Consider the following 22,812-nt stretch of genomic DNA (forward strand, 5'->3'; position numbering starts at 1 on the left):
ATTGGCTTGACGACAGAAGACAGAGGGTGGTTGTCGAGGGTTGTTTTTCAAACTGGATGCCTGTGTCCAGCGGTGTGCCTCAGGGATCGGTGCTGGGTCCGCTGTTATTTGTTATTTATATTAATGATTTGGATGAGAATTTAGGAGGCATGGTTAGTAAGTTTGCAGATGACACCAAGATTGGTGGCATTGTGGACAGTGAAGAAGGTTATCTAGGATTGCAACGGGATCTTGATAAATTGGGCCAGTGGGCCGATGAATGGCAGATGGAGTTTAATTTAGATAAATGTGAGGTGATGCATTTTGGTAGATCGAATCGGGCCAGGACCTACTCCGTTAATGGTAGGGCGTTGGGGAGAGTTATAGAACAAAGAGATCTAGGAGTACAGATTCATAGCTCCTTGAAAGTGGAGTCACAGGTGGATAGGGTGGTGAAGAAGGCATTCAGCATGCTTGGTTTCATTGGTCAGAACATTGAATGCAGGAGTTGGGATGTCTTGTTGAAGTTGTACAGGGCATTGGTGAGGCCACACTTGGAGTACTGTGTACAGTTCTGGTCACCCTATTATAGAAAGGATATTATTAAACTAGAAAGAGTGCAGAAAAGATTTACTAGGATGCTACCGGGACTTGATGGTTTGACTTACAGGGAGAGGTTAGACAGACTGGGACTTTATTCCCTGGAGAGTAGGAGGTTAAGGGGTGATCTTATAGAAGTCTATAAAATAATGAGGGGCATAGATAAGGTCGATAGTCAAAATCTTTTCCCAAAGGTAGGGGAGTCTATAACGAGGGGGCACAGATTTAAGGTGAGAGGGGAGAGATACAAAAGGATCCAGAGGGGCAATTTTTTCACTCAAAGGGTGGTGAGTGTCTGGAACGAGCTGCCAGAGGCAGTAGTAGAGGCGGGTACAATTTTGTCTTTTAAAAAGCATTTGGACAGTTACATGGGGAAGATGGGTATCGAGGGATATGGGCCAAGTGCAGGCAATTGGGACTAGCTTAGTGGTATAAACTGGGCGACATGGACATGTTGGGCCGAAGGGCCTGTTTCCATGTTGTAACTTCTATGATTCTATGATTCTATGATCAGACCGTAAATATGGAATATTTCAATATCCAACAGTAACAGACTGTAAATATGGAATATTTTATAATATAAAAATATCAGACCGTAAATATGGAATATTTCAATATCCAATAGTAACAGAGTGTAAAAATGGAATATTTCATCTGTAAGACTACACACATACTCTAAAATCACTGTAAAACTGCAAGACATGAAACAGGCTGCGAGATATGAAACAGTTAACCCCAGGTGCCAGTCAAAGAGGCTCCAGCCCGTGATCAATATAAGAGACTCATTTACATTAAACAATGATCCCTTGGCGAAGACACATTAACATCAAGACAATGTCTAATCAAACTGAGCCTCTGAGCTATGCTCAGTCTCAGACAAGAACGGAAGGCCTTTCACACCTGATCAATGCTGTGAGCCAGGGGCCCATCACAGTGAGGAATACCGCATTGTCCTGATGCTGTGGAGGTAGCGGGGGAGGAGATAAGGAGTTGTCTCTCGACCTCACAGCTCTGCGCAACTAAGGAGATTTGAATCACCGAGATGCTCAGATGAAGAGGTGTGAGTGTCAAGCAATCCAACAGATTGATAGCTGAAACTACGGATGAGGCCCAGGTTGGGGTTTGCATGACTGGAACACTATAAGAAGGTACAAGAGCAGCACATGGAGGCTGCAGTCAGGTGAAGACAGATGGAGACCTGTCACCTCCAGATCCAGGCCTGCAATCAACATCGGTAATGACCAGCCACATGGGTGATTGTAAGTCCCAGGCAAACCACTCTGGGGTTCACACAGCGGAGGCTGCAGTCAAGGGAAGAAGGACAGAAACTGGTCATTTCCAGGTCCAGGCCTACGATCAGCATCGGTAATGACCAGCCACATGGGTGATTGTAAGTTTCAGTCAAATCATACTGGGGTTTTGTTGGTCTAATAAACTAACAAGTTTGGGTTGAGCCAAAGCCTGTTTGTCGCCTGCAATTTTGTTCTTGTAATTCTGAGGTCCAAGAACCAGTGTGAGGCGGAAGGGAACAGAACACCTTACAGATCAAACAGTAACAGACTGCAAATGTGAACTATTTTATCATGTAAAAGTAACATTCTGTAAACATGGAATATTTCATCATCTAGCAGTAAAAAAATTCAAATATGGACTATTTCAGCAACTAATGGTAAGAGACTGTATTTGAATTATTTCATCATCCAACAGTAACAAACTTCAAATATGTAATATTTCATCAGCTAACGGTAACAGACTGTAAATGTGGAATATTTCTCATTCAACAGTAACAGTGTAAATGTGGAATATTTCATCATATAAAAGTATCAGACTGTAAATATGGAATATTTAATCATCCAACAGTAACAGAGTGCAAAATGGTATATTTCATCATCAAATAGTAACAGACTGTAAACATGGAATATTTCATCAAACAGTAACAAGGGCTCAATTTTGCAGGAAAATTGCAGGTGCATTGGGGGCTGGGTGGGGGGGGGCTCCGAAAATCGGGGAATTCCAGTTCGAGTTCGCAGCCCGGCTCCAACCCGCCGACTTCCAGGTTCCCCATTGACGCGCCTGTGTGCGCACCTCCTGAATGCGGAAGTCCCACCGGCAATTAAAGCCAGCGGGATGATACTTTACACAGTTGTTCAGGTACTTTAAATACTTGAGGTACTTAATTTTCTCCAGATTTTGGCAGGGGTGTGATTGTGAAGCATCCTCACCGTGTTTCCCGTGCTGTGGGAAACACTCCATGTTGCAACAGACGTGTTTCAGCCAGCAGCCAGTGGGAGATTCAGATGCTTAATTGACAGATGGGGAGAAAAGGTCACTTATTGCAGCAGGACACTCAGTTATTTCAGACAAAGTTTTGGCTGCAAGATCTTCGTGTTTGGACTGAAAATTCTTACTTTCCACTGAAAGTTCTGCTGTTCAAACATATTTACCTACTTTGCGGACCCCCTCAAACTCACACCGTCAGGATGGGGGACGCCATGGCTGCATTCACCATTACATCTGAGGACGAGCAACATCACAGCCTCCCTAGTCATGGTGTCCACCTCTGTCACGTGGAGCTCCACAACACAATGCTGCACCACAGGCACCTGCACAAGAGCATGGAGGGCGACAACAGAGAGAGCGATGTCGCAGGAGGCACTACCCTCGCCACAGGATCTACAGGCCGAGGCTCAGCTTCCTGGACCTCTCTGAGAAGCAGTGCATACGGAGGCTCAGAGTCAGTCGCCAGGTAGTCGCAGGCATCTGCAGCCTCCTGCATGCTGAGCTGCTCCTGGCTGGGCCGAGCAGCATCTCCTTATCTATCGTTGTCAAAGTCACCACTGCCCTCAACCTCTTCGCCTCCAGATCATTCCAGGGTGTCACCGGGGACATCGCCGGGATCTCTCAGTCATCTGCACACAAGTGCATAAGGCAGGTCACCGACGGCTTGTTTCACAGAGCCTTGCACTACGTCAACTTCCCCAAGGACGACCTCAGCCAGACAGAGAAGGCAGTGGGATTCCACGCTGTGGCTGGCTTCCCACGGGTGCAGGGTGCAATTGAGTGCACCCATATAGCAATACGAGCACCTCCACACGAGCCAGGACTGTTCATCAACAGGAAGGGCTATCACTCCATCAACACTCAGCTCGTTTGTGACCACCACAAGAGATTCATGTGTGCACCAGATTCCCTGGCAGCTGCCACGATTCCTTCATCCTCTGGGAATTCAACATCCCGCCCCTCTTCCACGCACCGAACACCCTTAAAGGCTGGCTCCTCAGAGACAAGGGATAACCCCTGCACACGTGGCTCATGACACCTCTGAGGAACGCCATCACCAATCAACAGCATTGATACAATGACAGCCACATCACCACCATGTGTATAATTGAGCATGCTATAGGGCTGCTCAAGATGCGCTTTAGGTGCCTTGATCATTCTGGGGGAGCGCTTCAATACGCTCCAGACAGAGTGGGATGCATTATAGTCATGCATGGTACAACAGAGAGGGGTGCCGCTTCAGGAGGCCCCATCCACATCTGCCACCCACATTGAGGAGGAGGAGGAGGAGGAGGAGCAACCCATGGGCAGAGCAGCGGCTCACTTGGCTGCTTGTGAGGCCAGGGAGTCACTGATATGTGAACGCTTCTCCTAACATCAGACACTGTGAAGAGTCCATTCCTCACACCACCGGATAGAGCAGCGCCCACACCAGCACCCCCACCCCCCACCCCTCCCTGGACAAAACAGGCCTGTAACCACACCTAAATCTATTGCAAAGTGACCCAAGTACATCAAGTGTCGCCGCTAATGTTGAACCTCATGAAAGGGCCCTATTACAGAAGCCAGTCAAGAATGGCCAAGACGTGGAAGTAGTGGTGACAATAATAATATTTAATGTGAGTTTAATAAAAAGCAAATATAAATAAAAAACATGACCAACCTTCAAACGCCCTTATACATCCCCTTCGTGCTTATAAAACCTATGCCTTTCTCTTCCGACTACTTCTGCGTGGTGCATCCCCTGTGGCTGCAGCAGAGGTAGTGGCAGGTTGCTCTTGTTCTTGCTCTGACCGATTAGATGCTTTGGGCCTACACCCACTGGGTTTTGGAGCCCGTGAGGGCCCCTCCAAAGGCTGCTCTACCTGCACCTGTGCAGGGTCAGACTCGGCCACCTGGAGAGGAGGCAGCTTTGCGGGTACTGGTTGAGAGGGGGGCAACAGATGAGGCATGGGAGCGCTTTGAGTGGCGTCCCCACTTGCATGTCCCCTTTCGCCATCATCCCTCCCCTGGTCCAGGCCCACCTCACTTCTACCACTCTGCTGGACAACAGTTTAGAGGACGTGTGTGAAGCAATACTAAGCTTCATCACAATGGCTGAAACACATCTGCTACAACAGGGAGTGTTTCCCACAGCACGGGAAACACGCTGAGGATCCTTCAAAATCACACCCCTACCAAAATCTCCACTCAATGTGGTCTGTCAAGTACCTCAACTATCTGCCTAGCTATGTAAAGCAGCATCCCACCAACTTTAATTGCCGGTGGGAGTCCCGCATTCGGGAGCTACGAGGGCACCCAAATGCGTCACTGGGGAAACCGGAAGTCAGCGGGTTGGAGCCGGGCTCCAAACCCGCTCCGGGATTCCGCCATTTTAGGAGACGCCCCCAACGCACCCGTTCAGCCATCCGAAAATCGGCCCCATTTTGCCTGAGCCTGCTGTTTGAAAGAGCTGTCCAATTAGTCCCACTCCCCTTCTCTCTCCCCATAGCCCTGCAAATATTTCCACTTCAAGTGTTTATCTAATTCCCTTTTGAAAGTTCTTATTGAATCTGCCTCCCTCACCCTTTCAGACAGGGTTCAGCATCTGTGTCCAGCTGTGCAGAGCCTGGAGAAGAGATACCCCACTGACGCGGACTCTCCACAGCTGCCCCTGCCACCAGTGTCTGATCGTGCTCACGTGTGTGTGGTAACTCACCATGTGCGACCCCAACTAGTGAGGATGGGGACCCATCGAGGTGTGAGTATCTGCGCTGGTTGATGGCTCATTCAGATGTGACGGTGTCCCCTCAGAGGCCGTTTGTCGGGTGGCAGTCTCGGCGTCCCCGACAAACAGGCATTCGAGGGTGCAGCTTAGTTCCAGAGCCTCCTGCTCCGCGTCTGTGAGGATTCTGGGCTCTCTTCTCCTATAAGGGGAGAAAGTAGAGAGGTGTGAGTGAGGGATGGTAACGTGGCCAACTGCTGAATGCATTGGTTTGGGTGAGGGGAACGTGCAGGTAGTGTTGTTCCCATGCGCCTGCTGCTCTTGTCCTTCTAGTTGGTAGAGATCGCGGGTTTGGGAGGTGCTGTCGAAGAAGCCTTGGCGAGTTGCTGCAGTGCATCCTGTGGATGGTACACACTGCAGCCACAGTGCGCCGGTGGTGAAGGGAGTGAATGTTTAGGGTGGTGGATGGGGTGCCAATCAAGTGGGCTGCTTTGTCCTGGATGGTGTCGAGCTTCTTGAGTGTTGTTGGAGCTGCACTCATCCAGGCAAGTGGAGAATATTCCATCACACTCCTGACTTGTGCCTTGTAAATGGTGGAAAGGCTTTGGGGAGTATATGGAATAATTCATTATGTGAATTACAGTCTGTATGTATAGAATAATTGAATGTGTGCATTACAGTCTGTATATATGGAATAATTCAATGTGTGAGTTACAGTCTGTATATATGGAATAATTCAATGTGTGAGTTACAGTCTGTATGTATGGAATAATTCATTATGTGAGTTACAGTCTGTATATATGGAATAATTCATTATGTGAGTTACAGTCTGTATATATGGAATAATTCATTATGTGAGTTACAGTCTGTATATATGGAATAATTCATTATGTGAGTTACAGTCTGTATATATGGAATAATTCATTGTGTGAGTTACAGTCTGTATATATGGAATAATTCATTATGTGAGTTACAGTCTGTATATATGGAATAATTCATTATGTGAGTTACAGTCTGTATATATGGAATAATTCATTGTGTGAGTTACAGTCTGTATATATGGAATAATTCAATGTGTGAGTTACAGTCTGTATATATGGAATAATTCATCGTGTGACACTGCCAGTCTATGTATGTGGAGTAATTGATTATATAACAGTGATAGTCTCTATCTTATCTATAGAGTAATTTATTATGTGAAACTGATAAACTGTACATAGAATATTTAATTGTGTAATCGTGATAGTCTATATATATGTAATAATTCATCATCTAAAAGTAATAGTCCGTATATAGTTGAATGATTTGTTTTGTGAGTGACAGTCTGTCAATATGGAATAATTCATTATGTGAGTTACAGTCTGTAGATGTGGAATTATTGATTATGTGACCATGATAGTCTGTATATATGGAATAGTTCCTTATGTAACAGTGATTGTCTGTTTGTATGGAATAATTCATTTGGTAATAGTGATAATGTATGGAATAACTTGTTCTGTGAATGACAATCTGTATATATGGAATAATTCATTTTGTGAGCTACTGTCTGTATCAATGGAATAAATCATTGTGTGGGTGACAGTTTGTGTTTATAGAATAATTCATTATGTTACAGTGTTAGTCTGTATATATGGAATAATCCATTATATGACAGTGATAGTCTGTATATATGGAATAATTCATTGGGTTCAATTTTAAAACCGAAGTCCAGGTGCGTTGGGACCGGGGAGGGGTGGGTTTGGGAGGGGCAAAGAAAATTGGTATCTTCTGGAGTGGGCAGGAATCCTGGCTCCAACACACTGAAGAACGTGCACAACCCAGAGTCATCTGGGTCCACGGGCAGTTCCCGAATCCGGAAGTCCTGTTGGCAATTAAAGCTGGCGGCAAGGTATTTAAAACACTAAATCAAGTACTTAAAGCACTTGAAATGCACATAAATCCAACTAACCATGAAGGCAACAATGCTGCCTCAACGTGTTTCCCGAGCTGTCTGAAACACTCCATGGTGAAATGGTCGTGTTTCAGCCGGCAGCCATTTGGACATTGAAATGCCTGTTTGACAGATGGGGATAAAAGGTGAGTTATTGCAGCAGGGCACTCAGTTCTCTCAGACAAACTTTTGGCTGGGAGATCTTTGTGTTTAGACTGAAAATTCTTTGTTTCCACTCAGAATTGTTTTGTTTACACATATTTACTAGCTTTACGGACCCCCTCAAACTGACACCATCAGGATGGGGGGTGCGATGCTGCATTCACCAGTACATCCGAGGAGGAGACACATCACCATCCTCGCCAGGCACGGGGTGCACTTCCGTCACTTGGAGCTCCACAACACAGTGCTGCGTCACAGGCACCTGCACAAGAGCACAGAGGGCAACAACAGAGGGAGCGACGTCACAGGAGGCACCACCCTTGTCAGTGGGTCTACAGACTGAGGCTCAGCTTCCTGGACCTCTCTGAGGAGCAGTGCATTCGAAGGCTGAGAGTGAGTTGCCAGGTGGTCGCAGACATCTGCAGCCTCCTTCATGTAGAGCTGCTCCCAGCTGGGCCGAGCAGCATCTCATTACCCGTCGCTGTTAAAATCACCAGTGCCCTCAACTCCTTCATCTCCGGATCATTCCAGGATGCCACCGGTGACATCGCCGGGGTCTCTCAGTCGTCTGCACTCAAGGGCATAAGGCAGATTACCGACGGCTTGTTTCGCAGGGCCTCGCACGACATCAACTTCCCCATGAATGATCTCAGCCAGACAGAGAGGGCAGTGGGATTTCACGTTGTGGCTGGTTTCCCACGGGTACAGGGTGCTATCGATTGCACCCATATAGCAATCCGAGCACCTCCGCATGAGCCAGGACTGTTCATCAACAGAAAGGGGTATCACTCTATCAACACTCAGCTCGATTGTGACCACCGCAAAAGAGTCCTTCACGTGTGTGCGAGATTCCCTGGCAGCTGCCAGGATTCCTTCATTCTGAGGGAATCCAACATTCCGTCCCTCTTCCACGCACTGAACACCCGTAAGGACTGGCTCCTCGGGGACAAGGGATACCTCCTGCACACGTGGCTCATGACACCTCTGAGGAACCCCGTCAGTGAGCAACAGCGTCAATATAACGACAGCCACATTGCCACCAGGTCTAGAATTGAACATGCGATAGGACTTCTATAGATGTGATTTTGGTGCCTCGATCGTTCTGGGGGAGCGCTTCAATACGCACCAGCGAGAGTGGGTCATATTATAGTAGTGTGTTCTGTCCTGTACAACATGGCGCAACAGAGAGGGGTACCTGTTGAGGAGGCTGTGGAAAACTATAAGCTTTGCCTTACTAAATTGACTTTCTAATACACTTAAACCATAAAGCTGACCATATTAATGTAGAAATATTGAACCATTATAGAAGCAAAGCATGATGGAATAAGTTGACCATGTTAGCTAACCAGCTGAATTTAATAAGAAGCTTGGAGTGTACACTTTCCCAGCAAAGACACACAGAAGGGCTATTGTCTTTGCTTATGAGATAACTGTCTAACTAACTGAAATTAATGACCACATAACCTTGAGACCAAGACAGTCTCTACTGATAAGGGAGCTGTGTTGCTAAAGCAACGTACCTTTCCCAGGTCCTGTGAGAGGCCACCGAGGGGGATGGGGGCCTGGGGGTTGGGTCCCTATTTTTGATTGACTAAAACACTTGAACCAATGAGATTGTACATGTACGCCTATATTCAATGATAGACAAACATTACTAAAGTAAGTGTATAAAAAGAAAGCTAAATCCTTTGTCTTTCGAAGTCGTAGCCTCAACCTTTGATTGAGGTGGACTTCCCTTGTATACAAGCTTCTTGGTAATAAATTCTTACTTGTCTGAAATAAGTGTTTTGGAGTTAATGCATTGTGTATAATAGGTAATGAAATTCTTTTCGACAAGGCCCATCCCCTCATCCACCATCTACATCTGCCATCCACGTTGAGGAGGAGCAGGAGGAGGACAAGGAAGAGGAGGATGAACCCATGGGCAGAGCAGCGGCTCACCTGGCTGCTTGTGAAGTCAGGCGGTCACTCAAATGTGAACGGTTCTCATAAGATCAGAAAGTGAGAAGAGTCCAGTCCTCAAACCACCTGGAAAGACCAGTGCCAACACCAGCACCCCCTCCCTGCACAAAACAGTCCTGCAACTACACATACACCCACTCTAAAGTCACCCACTGCTTGGCATCAAGTGTCGCCATTCATGATGAAGCACATGAAAGGGCACTATCACAAAAGCAAGAAAAGAATGGGCAGGACGTGGCAGTAATGGTGAGAATGATAACATTTAATGTGACCTTAACAAAAAACAAATATAAATGAAAAACATGACATTCTGTCAGACACCCTTGTGCATCCCCTTCGTGATCACAAATCTTTCGCCTTTCTCTTCCTACCGCTTCTACGTGGTGCATCCCCTGTGGCTGCAGCAAAGGTAGTAGCAGGTTGCTCATGTCCATGCCCTGACTGTGTAGATGCTTTTTGGTTTTGGAGCCCGTGACACTGTTCACCTGCACCTGTGCAGAGCAGACTCGGCCACCTGGAGAGGAGGCAGCATTGTGGGTACTGGTTGAGAGGGGGGCAACGGGTGAGTCGTGGGAGCACTTTGAGTGGAATCTCCACTTTCATGTCCCCTTTCGCCATCATCCCTCTCCTGGGCCAGGCCCACGTCACTCCTACCACCCTGCTGGACAACAGTGTGGAGGACATGTATGATGCCTTGTAAGGCCAGTGCTAGTGTATCTGTCTGCCTGTCTAAGGCAGCAGAATGTAGTTCACCCTGAGTCCACACAGCCGTTGTCAGGGCCTGAATGGACTCATCTGTGAGCCGTGCTTGAAGCTCAATGGAGGCTAGCCTTCTCTTAATCGCAGACATTCTCGCACTTACCTGTGACACTATCTCAGAGATTTCCACAGTTACCCGCGACACTATCTCAGAAAGTTGCTAATGTCCCTGTGACACTATCTCAGAGATTCCCTCCCGTACCTGTGCCACCATTCCACTAATGCAGGAGTTGGACTCCTCCATCCTCTGCGCTATTGTGGAGAGTGTGCCTGGCACCTGTTCCAGTGCCTCGCATATGTGCTGCTGTCCCTCTATCATTCTCCTTTTAAAGGGTAGCCCCTGGAGTTCAGATCTGCATCCAGTTGAGCAGAGCCTGGAGAGGAGTGCGCCCACCGATGCGGACTCTCCACAGCTGCCCCTACCACAAGTGTCTGCTCGTGCTCACATGTGTGTGGTAACTCACCAGGTGCCAACCCAACTAACTGAGGACTAGGACCCACCGAGGTGTGAGTATCTGCGCTGGTGGATGGTTCGCTAAGATGTGACGGTGCGTCTCAGAGGCTTGTAACTACTCTGAGGAATCTCCCTCTGCCGTCACTGTGGTCGTTGAATGGCCTGTAAGAGAACAGAAGGCAATATTAAGCATCATCACAGATGTGTCATGTTGCGATGAGCATAGAGGTGTTCAACATGCCAAGCATTGTTAATATCAATTCATGTTGTGTGTGATGAATGTTAAAGTTGTGTCTCCAGATGTTTGTGAGGTCCCAGTCTCGGCGTCTCTGACGGACAGACACTCGAGGGTGTGGCTGATCTGCAGGGCCTCCTCCTCTGCCACTGTGAGGACCACTATTTGTGGAGGCCCCCCTCTAGTCCTCGCCCTCTCACCTGCATTCTGAGCTCTCTTCTCCTAGAAGGGGAGAAAGTACAGACGTGTGAGTGGGCGAGGGTGAAGTGGCCGGCCAATGAACGCATCTTTTGGGTGAGGCTGACCGTGAAAGAGGTGCATCAGAGGGTGAGTATGAGTCAGAACCATCACATTGGATGTGGATTGGGTTGAGTGGTAGTGGTGGGGTCACAAATGGGGAGGTGAGGAAGTGCTCAGGAAGAGGAGGTAAGTTGAGGATGAGCCTTAAGTGGGTGTGAGGAGTGATTTGATGGAGTGGTTGGGCGGATGGGGCGGTGATGTGGAAGACAGAATGTAGGAGAATCAGTAAGTGTACTCACTTTTGCTGACCTAGTTCGGTCATTGAAGCGCTTCCCACACTGGACCCAGGTGCAGGAGATGTTGCTGCTGTTGGTGACCTTCTCTGCCACCTCGAGCCAGGCCTTCTTGGTGGCAGAGGCAGGCCACTTCCTCCTGTCCACCGGGTAAAATAGTTCCCTCCTCCTCACCCCTGACAGTAGCACCTGGAGTGAGGCATCATTAAGTCTTGGAGCAGTCTTGCCCCTGTGCTGCTGCATATTGTCTGTTCTTGGTCTTTGCTCCAGCAAAATCCATAGGAGCATTGGCCCTATAAATGCAGACGCTCCAGCTGACAGCAGGTCATGCAGCTGCGCAGTCCGCCCACTGCACAGCTTTCGGGTGGCAAACCTGGAAGCCACGTTAAGGGCCACTAATTAACTCGCGATGACGTGGAGAAAGGTAAGTTTTTATTATCCGGGATGCCCAATGACCCCTCCCTCCCCCCCACTGCGATCCAGCTGAACTTTGAAAATTGAGCCCTATGTGACAGTGATAGTCTGTATATATAGAATAATTCATTATGTGACAATGATGGTCTATATGAATGGAATAATTCATTACATAACACTAAAAGCCTGTAAATATGGAATAATCCATTATATAACACTGATGGTCTGCAGATATGGAATAATCCTTTATTTGACAGTGATAGTCCGAATATATGGAATAATTGATTATGTGAACGTTATAGTCTGTATATATGGAATGATTCATTATGTGACCTTGATAGTCTGTATATAAAGAATAATTCATTATGTAGCAGAGTTAGTCTGTGTATATGGAATAATTCATTATGTAACACCGGTAGTCTGAATATATGGAATAATTCATTATTTAACAGTGATAATCTGTATATATGGAACAGTTCATCAGCCAACAGAGATAGTCTGTATATATGGAATAATTCATTATGTGACCCTGATAAACTGTACATGTGGAATAATTTATTATGTCACGGTAAAATGCTGTATACATGGAATAATTCATTAGGTAACAGTGATAATTTATGGAATAACTTATTATATGAGTGACAATCTGTATATATGGAATACTTCATTATGTGAGTTACTGTCTATATAGATGCAATAATTCATTGTGTGGGTGACAGCCTGTGTTTATGGAATAATTCATTATGTAACAGTGATAGTCTGTAGATACGGAACAATTCATCAGCTAACAGTGATAGTCTGTATATATGGAGTAATTCATTATTTATCCCCGATAAACTGTACATATGGAATAGTTCATTATATAACAGTCATAATCTGTATATATGGAATAATTCATCATGTGTCCATGATAATCTGTATAACTTGACCAATTCATCATCGAACAGTAACAGTCCGTATAAATGGAATAATTCACATGTGACCCTGATAATCGGTACACATGGAATAATTGATTTTGTGACAGTGACAGTCTGTATATATGGAATAATTCATTATGTAATATTGGTAAGACCATAAGACCATAAGAGATAGGAGCAGGAGTAGGCCATTTGGCCCCTCGAGCCTGCTCCGCCATTCAATGAGATCATGGCTGATCTGATTTTTACCTCAACTACACTTTCCCGCCCTTTCCCCTTATCCTTTGACTCCCTTGCTGATCAAAAATTTGTTCAACTCAGCCTTGAATGTATTCAATGACTCAACCTCCACAGCTTTTTGGGGTAAAGAATTCCAAAGAAACACGACCCTCTAGGAGAAGAAATTCCTCCTCATTTCCGTCTTAAACGGGCGACCCCTTATTCTGAGACTATGCCCCCTAGTTTTAGATTCCCCCATGAGGGGTAACACCCTCTCAGCATCTATCCTATCGAGTCCCCTCAGAATCTTGTATGTTTCAGTAAGATCTCCTCTCATTCTTCTAAACTCCAATGAGTGTAGACCCAACCTGTTCAATCTTTCCTCATAAGACAACCCTTCCATACCCAAAATCAACCTAGTGAACCTTCTCTGAACTGCTTCCAATGCAAGTATGTCCTTCCTTAAATAAGGGCACCAGAACTGTACGCAGTACTCCAGGTGTGGTCTCCTGGACCCTGTACAGTTGTAGCATGACTTCCCTGTTTTTATACTCCATCCCCCCAGAAATAAAGGCCAATATTCCGCTTGCCTTCTGGATTACCTGCTGCACCTGTATATTGACTTTTTGTGTTTCATGTACGAGGACACCCAGATCCGTCTGTACCGCAGCATTTTGTAGTATTTCTCCATTCAAATAATATTTTGCTTTTTTATTTTTCCTCCCAAAGTGGATGATTTCACATTTTCCCAAGTTATATTCCATCTGCCAAATTTTGGCCCATTCGCTTGACCTGTCAATATCCCTTTGCAGACACTTAGGGCTCGATTTTACCGTCGGGTTTCCTGCGGGGGGGCCCCGAAAATCCCGATATCCAGTCACGTGACCGGATCGCGCCGAGATCCCGGACACTTCCGGGTGCCGCGCTGACGTGCGGGGCTGCGTGCGCAGGCCCCGCTGGTGGGAATCCCGCAGGCAATTAAAGCCAGCGGGGTTCCACTTGAGAGTACTTACCTTGCTTGTTGAGGTCATTAAATGAGCTGAAGCAGCTGTCAAAACAGGAAGTGTGGGATTTTAGCTTCAACGCAGTGTGTTTCACACACTGGGGGAAACAGTCTCCCTTCAACCGGTCGTGTTCCAGCCAGCAGCCTGTGGCAGCTGCCAAGGTGCACCCCACGGGGGAGAGCCCTCACCCACGCAGGAGGCCACCGCGTCACGTAGGGCAACCCCTGCCCTCCACCACCCCCCGTCAAGCCAGAGGACAGACCGACGTGAAACCGCAGCCCCAGTCCGAGGAACCACACACCTACCCTGCACAACCCCTCAGACCAACACCTGCCAGATGGGTGGTGCGTTGACATCCTCGGAGGACGAACAGGATGACCAGCCCCAGCAGCCTCGCAGTCCACGCCGTCCGCCTCGGAGACGTGGAGCCCCCCAACACGGTGCTGTGGCACACCCACCTGCACAGCAGGAGGGAGGGCAACCGCAGAGAGAGATGCGTCGCAGGAGGCACTACCCTCCGCATAGGGTGTACAGACCGAGGCTCAGCTTCATGGACCTCTCCGAGGAGCAGTGCATACGTCGGCTCAGAGTCAATCGCCAGGTAGTCGCCGACATCTGCAGCCTCCTTAACGACGAGCTGCTCCCTGATGGACCAAGCAGCATCTTCTTACCTGTCGTCGTCAAAGTCACCACTGCCCTCAACTTCTTTGCATCCGGATCCTTCCAGGGTGCCACCGGGGACATCACCGGGGTCTGTCAGTCGTCTGCACACAAGTGCATAAGGCAGGTCACCGATGGGTTGTTCCGCAGGGCCTCGCACTACATCAACTTCGCCATGGACGAGCGCAGCCAGATGGAGAGGGCGGTTGGATTCCATGCCATGGCCGGCTTCCCACGGGTACATGGTGTAATCGACTGCACCCACATCGCAATACGGGCACCTCCGCATGAGCCAGGGCTGTTCATCAACAGGAAGGGGTATCACTCCATGAACGCCCAGCTCATCTGTGACCACCGCCAGAGATTCCTACACGTGTGCACCAGATACCCCGGCAGCTGCCACGATGCCTTCGTCCTCAGGGAGTCCGCCGTCCTGCCCATCCTCCAGGCACCCAACGCCGGCAACGGCTGGCTCCTCGGCGACAAGGGGTATCCCCTACACACGTGGCTCATGACGCCTCTGAGGAACCCCATCACCGAGCCGGAGCGTCGGTACAATGACAGCCACACTGCTACCAGGTCTACAATTGAGCAGACCATAGGGCTGCTCAAGATGCGCTTCAGGTGCCTTGATCGTTCTGGGGGAGCGCTGCAATACACACCATTCAGAGTGGGACGAATCATAGTTGTCTGCTGTTCCCTGCACAACATGGCCCAACAGAGAGGGGGTGCCGCTGGAGGAGGCCCAATCCACACCCGCCACCCACATTGAGGACGGCGATGAGGAGGAGGAGGAGGAGGCGGAGGAGGAGGACGCGCAGGAGGATGGTGGACGACCCATGCGCCGAGCCGCGACTCACCGGGATGGTCGCCGGGCCAGGGAGGCACTCATACGTCAACGGTTCTCCTAGAGTCAGACACTGCGAGGCGTTCGCATCTCCTCACCTGCACATGCGAGCGGCCATACCAGCCCCCTCCACTGAAGAGTGCTGCCAGTAATCCTGCACCCACAGCAGTGTGCCCAATGGGCGGCAGCAGGTGTTCGCCGTCATGATGGCCTCCACGGAACGCACCGATTGCACAAGCCGCGGAAGAATGGACGAGAGGTGGCAGGAGTGGTGAGAATAGAGTATTTAATTTGTACAATGTGAGATAATATAAACAAAAAGTGTACAAATTAATAGACACCCTGGTGGATTCCCTTTGTGCTTATAACGCCTTTGGATTTCTTTTGCGGGAACCCCTACGTGGTGCTACCCCTGTGGCTCCAGCAGAGGTAGTGGCAGGTTGCTCCTGTTCTCGCCCTGACCGGGTAGATGCTTTGGGCGGACGGCCCCTGGGTTTCGGTGCCCGTGACGGCACCTCCACAGACTGCTCCTCCTGCACCGGGGCAGGGGCAGACTCGGCCACCTGGAGAGGAGGCACCATTGCGGGTACTGGTTGAGAGGGGGGCAACGGGTGGGACGTGGGGGCGCCTTGAGAAGCGTCCCCGCTTCCATGTCCCCGGTCACCATCATCCCTCTCGTGGCCTCGGCCCACATCACCCCTTCCACCCTGCTGGACGGCAGTTTGGATGGCATGTGTGAGGCCTTGCAAGGCCACCCCTAGTGTATCCGTCAGCCTGTTTATGGCGGCGGAATGTTGCTCACCCTGAATCCGTACAGACGTTGTCAGGGCCTGCAAGGACTCGATCTGGAGCTGTGCGTGACGCTCGAGGGAGGCCAGCCTGTCCTCCACCGCAGACGCTCCCGCACCTACCCGCGACACTGTGTCGCCGGTACCCTCCTGTGCCTGCGCCACCAATGCCCGCATGCAGGAGTTGGACTCCTCCATCACCTGCGCTATTGTGGACAATGCGCGCGGCACCTCTCCCAGTACCTCGGCAATGTGCTGGTGCCCCTCGACGACTCTCCTTTTCACTGGTGGCCCCCTGGGTTCAGCATCTGGGTCCGGCTGAGCAGAGCCTGGAGATGAGTGCTCCCTCCGTCGCGGACCCTCCGCGGCTGCCCCTGCCACCAGGGTCTGCTCATGCTCACTCGTGTGCGGTGAATCACCAAGTGCTACCCCAACTAGTTGGCGAGGGGGACCCACCGAGGTGCGTGTCTCTGCGCTGGTGGATGGTTGGCTCTGATGTGACGATGCACCCTCAGAGACCGGCATGTCCTCTGAGGAATCGCCCTCCTCAATCGCATCGCTCGCAGACGGCCCTGCAAGAGAACAGAGGGCACTATGAGGCATGTGCACCAACGTTACAGTGCGCCTGATGGCAGGTGATGATACGGTCACTCGCGATCATGGGTGTTGAGTGTCAGCCTTCCCTTACCGGCCGTTTCTGCAGCGACACACTCGCCATCAGCGACCGACAGGCAATGTCGCGTGCGGGCGAGGTCGAGCGCCCCTACCTCTGCATCTGTCAGTTCGACCACGTGCGGCGGGCCACCTCCGGTGCGTGCCCTTTCCCTGTTGTTCTTGCTCCTCTTCTCCTGTCAAGGCAAAACACAGATGCGTGAGTGAGTGCATATTGCATAGTGAGACGCATCGAGCATCAGTGTGGGTGGGTTGAGCGTGGGGCAGATGGATGGGAGGATGCGTGTGCCACATGCCCATCCCATTGCATAGGGATTGGGGTGTGTGGTAGTGTTCGAGTGGGGACAGGGACGGTGGGTACTTGCGGGCACGGCGAGGATGGTGAGTGAGTGGCTGTGAGGATTGCTGATGGAGCGCAGTGGTGGCTGTGCAGGAGGGGTTGTGATCTGTTTGGCGTGATGGTGGGGACGGGATGTGGGAGGGTGCGTTGGTGTACTCACCTTGCCGGACCTAGTGAGGTCTTTGAACCGCTTGCGGCACTGCTCCCATGTCCTGGGGGTGTTGGCCCTGCTGCTGACCTCCGCCGCCACCTCTGCCCATGCCCTCCTGGTGGCGGCGGCAGGGAACTTGCGTCCATCCGCAGGGAAGAGCGTTTCCCTCCTCCTCCTCACGCCCTCCAGCATCAGCTGCAGCGCAAGGTCTGAAAAACGTGGCGCAGCCTTGCCCCTCGGGTGAGCCATCATCACCAGCCTACTGATTGCAGCAGGAGGGGCTTTGGGAGACTGCCCCTTTAAGTGGAGCTCCTACATCGCGTCGACGGTACTGCGCATGCGCAGCCGGCCGGCACGCAGCTGGGGAGCGGAGAACCCGGAAGCAGGGCTTAACCAGTTCAATTATCCCGTGATCGCGCGGGGGACGCACACAATTAGCCGTCCGCGTTTTCCACGCTCCCGGAGGACCACCCGCTGGGAACCCGCAGGCCTGCTAAAATCGAGCCCTTTGTGTCCTCATCGCAACTTGCTTTTCCACCTATCTTTGTATCATCAGCAAATTTGGCCACAAGACACTCTGTTCCTTCATCCAAGTCATTGATATATATTGTAAATAGTGGAGGCCCCAGCACTGAGCCCTGCGGCACCCCACTAGTTACAGATTGCCATTTTGAAAATGACCCTTTTATTCCGACTCTTTGTATTTTGTTAGTTAGCCAATCCTCTATCTATGTCCAACACCATGAGCTCTTATCTTGTGCAGTAACCTTTCATGTGGCACCTTATCAAATGCCTTCTGGAAATCCAAATATACTGCATCCATTGGTTCCCCTTTATCAACCCTGCCCGTTACTTCCTCAAAGAACTCTAATAAATTTGTCAGACACGATTTGCCCTTCATAAAACCATGTTGACTCTCCTTGATTTCTTATGAGTCTCCTCCCCTTTGTCCCTTGATTTTCTACTATTATTGGTATGTTATTAGTGTCTTCTACTGTGAAGACAGATAGAAAATATCTGTTCAATTCCTCTGCCATTTCCTTGTTTTCCATTATTATTTCCCCAGTCTCATCCTCTAAGGGACCAATGTTTACTTTAGCTACCCTCTTCCTTTTTATATACTTGTGGAAGCTTTTACTGTCAGTTTTTATATTTTTTTCTAGTTTGACCTTATAATTTATTTTCTCCCTCTTTATTATTCTTTCAGTCATCCTTTGCTGTTTTTTAAAGTTTTCCCAATCTTCGGGCTTACCAGTAATCTTGGCCATGTTATATGCTTTTTCTTTTAACCTGATACCATCATTGACGTCCTTAGTTAGCCATGGTTGGTTCACCCTTTTTTTGGAGTCTTTCCTCCTCACAGGGATATATTTTTGTTGCGAGTCATAAAATATCTTTTTAAATGTTTGCCACTGTTTATCCACCATCATGCCATCTAATCTGTTTACCCAGTCCATTTTGGCAATTCCACTCTCATTCTTTTATAATTGCCCTTATTTAAGTTTAATATAGTAGTTTCAGACCCAAGATTCTCACTCTCAAACTGGATGTGAAATTCTATCTTGTTATGATCACTACTTCCCAAGGGATCCATTACTTTGAGATCATTAATTAATCCTATTTCGTTACCTATTACCAGATCCAAAATGGCCTGTTCCCTGGTTGGTTCCTCGACATATTGGTCTAAGAAACAGTCCCTAATACACTCTATGAACTCCTCCTCAGGGCTACTTTTGCCAATTTGATTTGTCCAATCTATGTGAAAATTAAAATTGCCCATGATTATTGCATTACCTTTTTTACAAATCCCCCTTATTTCCTGATTAATATTTTGCCCTACAGTGTAGCTACTGTTAGGGGGCCTAAATACTACTCCCACCAGTGATTTCTTTCCCTTTCTATTTCTTGCCTCCACACAAATTGATTCGACATCTTGATCTTCTGAGCCAAGATCATTTCTCACTATTATACCAATTTCATCCTGTATTAACAGAGCTACCCCACCACCTTTACCTTTTTTCCTATCCTTCCGAAATGTTAAATAATCCTGAATATTTAGCTCCCAACCTTGGTCACCTTACATCCATGTCTCTGTAATGGCCATGAGATCATACCCATTTTTTTTCTATTTGTGCTGTCAATTTATCTATCTTATTACGAATGTTGCGCGCAGTCAGATAAAGAACCTTTAATTTTGTCTTTTTACCATTCTTTCTAACCCCAGCCCCATTTGCTAGTGCACTCTTATGTTTGTACGCTCTGTCTCTTCCTGACACACTCTGTTTATCATTACCCCCATCACTTTCCTGTACTACTTCCTTGTCTTTTCTCTTTATCAATCTAAACTTCATCCCACCTGAACCCTCCCCCACTCGAGTTAGTTAAAAGCTTTCTCTACCGCCCTAGTTATTAGGTTTGCCAGAACACTGGTCCCAGCATGGTTTAGGTGAAGCCCGTCTTAAAGGAACAGCTCTCTCTTTCCCTTGTACAGGTACCAGTGCTGGTCGTCAAAATTATGATATAATCATCCAACAGTGATAGTCTGTATATATGGAATAATTCATTATGTGGGTTACAGTCTGGAGAGACAGACTGTAACATATAGTCTGTATTCTAAATATACAGACTACATATTACAGTCTGTATATATGGAATAATTCATTATGTGAGTTACAGTCTGTATATATGGAATTATTCAATGTGTGAGTTACAGTCTGTATACATAGAATAATTCATTTTGTGAGTTACAGTCTGTATATATGGAATAATTCATTTTGTGAGTTACAGTCTGTATATATGGAATAATTCATTACGTGAGTTACAGTCTGTATATATGGAATAATTCATTATGTGAGTTACAGTCTGCATATATAGAATAATTCAATGTGTGAGTTACAGTCTGTATATATGGAATAATTCAATGTGTGAGTTACAGTCTGTATATATGGAATAATTCATTTTGTGAGTTACAGTCTGTATATATGGAATAATTCATTATGTGAGTTACAGTCTGTATATATGGAATAATTCATTATGTGAGTTACAGTCTGCATATATAGAATAATTCAATGTGTGAGTTACAGTCTGTATATATGGAATAATTCAATGTGTGAGTTACAGTCTGTATATATGGAATAATTCATTATGTGAGTTACAGTCTGTATATATAGAATAATTCAATGTGTGAGTTACAGTCTGTATATATGGAATAATTCATTGTGTGAGTTACAGTCTGTATATATAGAATAATTCAATGTGTGAGTTACAGACTGTATATATGGAATAATTCAATGTGTGAGTTACAGTCTGTACATATGGAATAATTCAATGTGTGAGTTACAGTCTGTATATATGGAATAATTCAATGTGTGAGTTACAGTCTGTACATATGGAATAATTCAATGTGTGAGTTACAGTCTGTATATATGGAATAATTCAATGTGTGAGTTACAGTCTGTACATATGGAATAATTCAATGTGTGAGTTACAGTCTGTATATATGGAATAATTCAATGTGTGAGTTACAGTCTGTATATATAGAATAATTCGTTATGTGAGTTACAGTCTGTATATATGGAATAATTCAATGTGTGAGTTGCAGTCTGTATATATGGAATAATTCATTATGTGAGTTACAGTCTGTATATATAGAATAATTCAATGTGTGAGTTACAGTCTGTATATATGGAATAATTCAATGTGTGAGTTACAGTCTGTACATATGGAATAATTCAATGTGTGAGTTACAGTCTGTATATATGGAATAATTCAATGTGTGAGTTACAGTCTGTATATATGGAATAATTCATTATGTGAGTTACAGTCTGTATATATGGAATAATTCAATGTGTGAGTTACAGTCTGTATATATGGAATAATTCAATGTGAGTTACAGACTGTATATATGGAATAATTCAATGTGTGAGTTACAGTCTGTATATATGGAATAATTCAATGTGTGATTTACAGACTGTATATATGGAATAATTCAATGTGAGTTACAGACTGTATATATGGAATAATTCAATGTGTGAGTTACAGTCTGTATATATGGAATAATTCATTATATGAGTTACAGTCTGTATATATGGAATAATTCAACGTGTGAGTTACAGTCTGTATATATGGAATAATTCATTATGTGAGTTACAGTCTGTATATATGGAATAATTCAATGTGAGTTACAGACTGTATATATGGAATAATTCAATGTGTGAGTTACAGTCTGTATATATGGAATAATTCATTATGTGAGTTACAGTCTGTATATATGGAATAATTCAATGTGTGAGTTACAGACTGTATATATGGAATAATTCAATGTGTGAGTTACAGTCTGTATATATGGAATAATTCATTATGTGAGTTACAGTCTGTATATATGGAATAATTCAATGTGTGTGTTACAGTCTGTATATATGGAATAATTCATTATGTGAGTTACAGTCTGTATATATGGAATAATTCAATGTGTGAGTTACAGTCTGTATATATGGAATAATTCATTATGTGAGTTACAGACTGTATATATGGAATAATTCAATGTGTGAGTTACAGTCTGTATATATGGAATAATTCATTATGTGAGTTACAGTCTGTATATATGGAATAATTCAATGTGAGTTACAGTCTGTATATATGGAATAATTCAACATCTAACAGTAACAATCTGTATATATGGAATAATTCATTATGCGAGTTGTTTAGTTGACTTTTTGTATATATGGAATAATTTGTAATGTGACACTGGTAGTCTGTGTACATGGAATACTTCATCATGTAACAGTGATGGTCTGTATCTGTGGAATAAATCATTATGTGACCGTAATGGTCCATATATATGGAATAATTCATTGTGTATAAGTCCGGAAGGAGTGCTGCACTTTCGAGGATGCCGTCTTTCAGATCAGACATCACATCGAGGCCCTGTCTGCTCTCTCAGGTTGACATAAAAGATCCCTCAGCAGAATTCCTCTGCGATGATGAGCAGAGGAATTCTTCCTGGTGTTCTGGCTAATATTTATTCCTTCAGCAACATCGCTAAAACAGATTATCTGGTCATTAACTCATTGCTGGCTGTGGGATCTTGATGTGCGCAAATTGGCTGCTGCGTTTCCTACATTACAACAGTGACTATACTTCAAAAGTACTTCATTAGCTATGAAGTGCTTTGGGACATTCTGAGGTTGTTAAAGGCGCTAA

This window comes from Heptranchias perlo, chromosome 15 (genome assembly GCF_035084215.1).
Source record: "Heptranchias perlo isolate sHepPer1 chromosome 15, sHepPer1.hap1, whole genome shotgun sequence".
In the NCBI taxonomy this organism is placed as follows: domain Eukaryota; kingdom Metazoa; phylum Chordata; class Chondrichthyes; order Hexanchiformes; family Hexanchidae; genus Heptranchias; species Heptranchias perlo.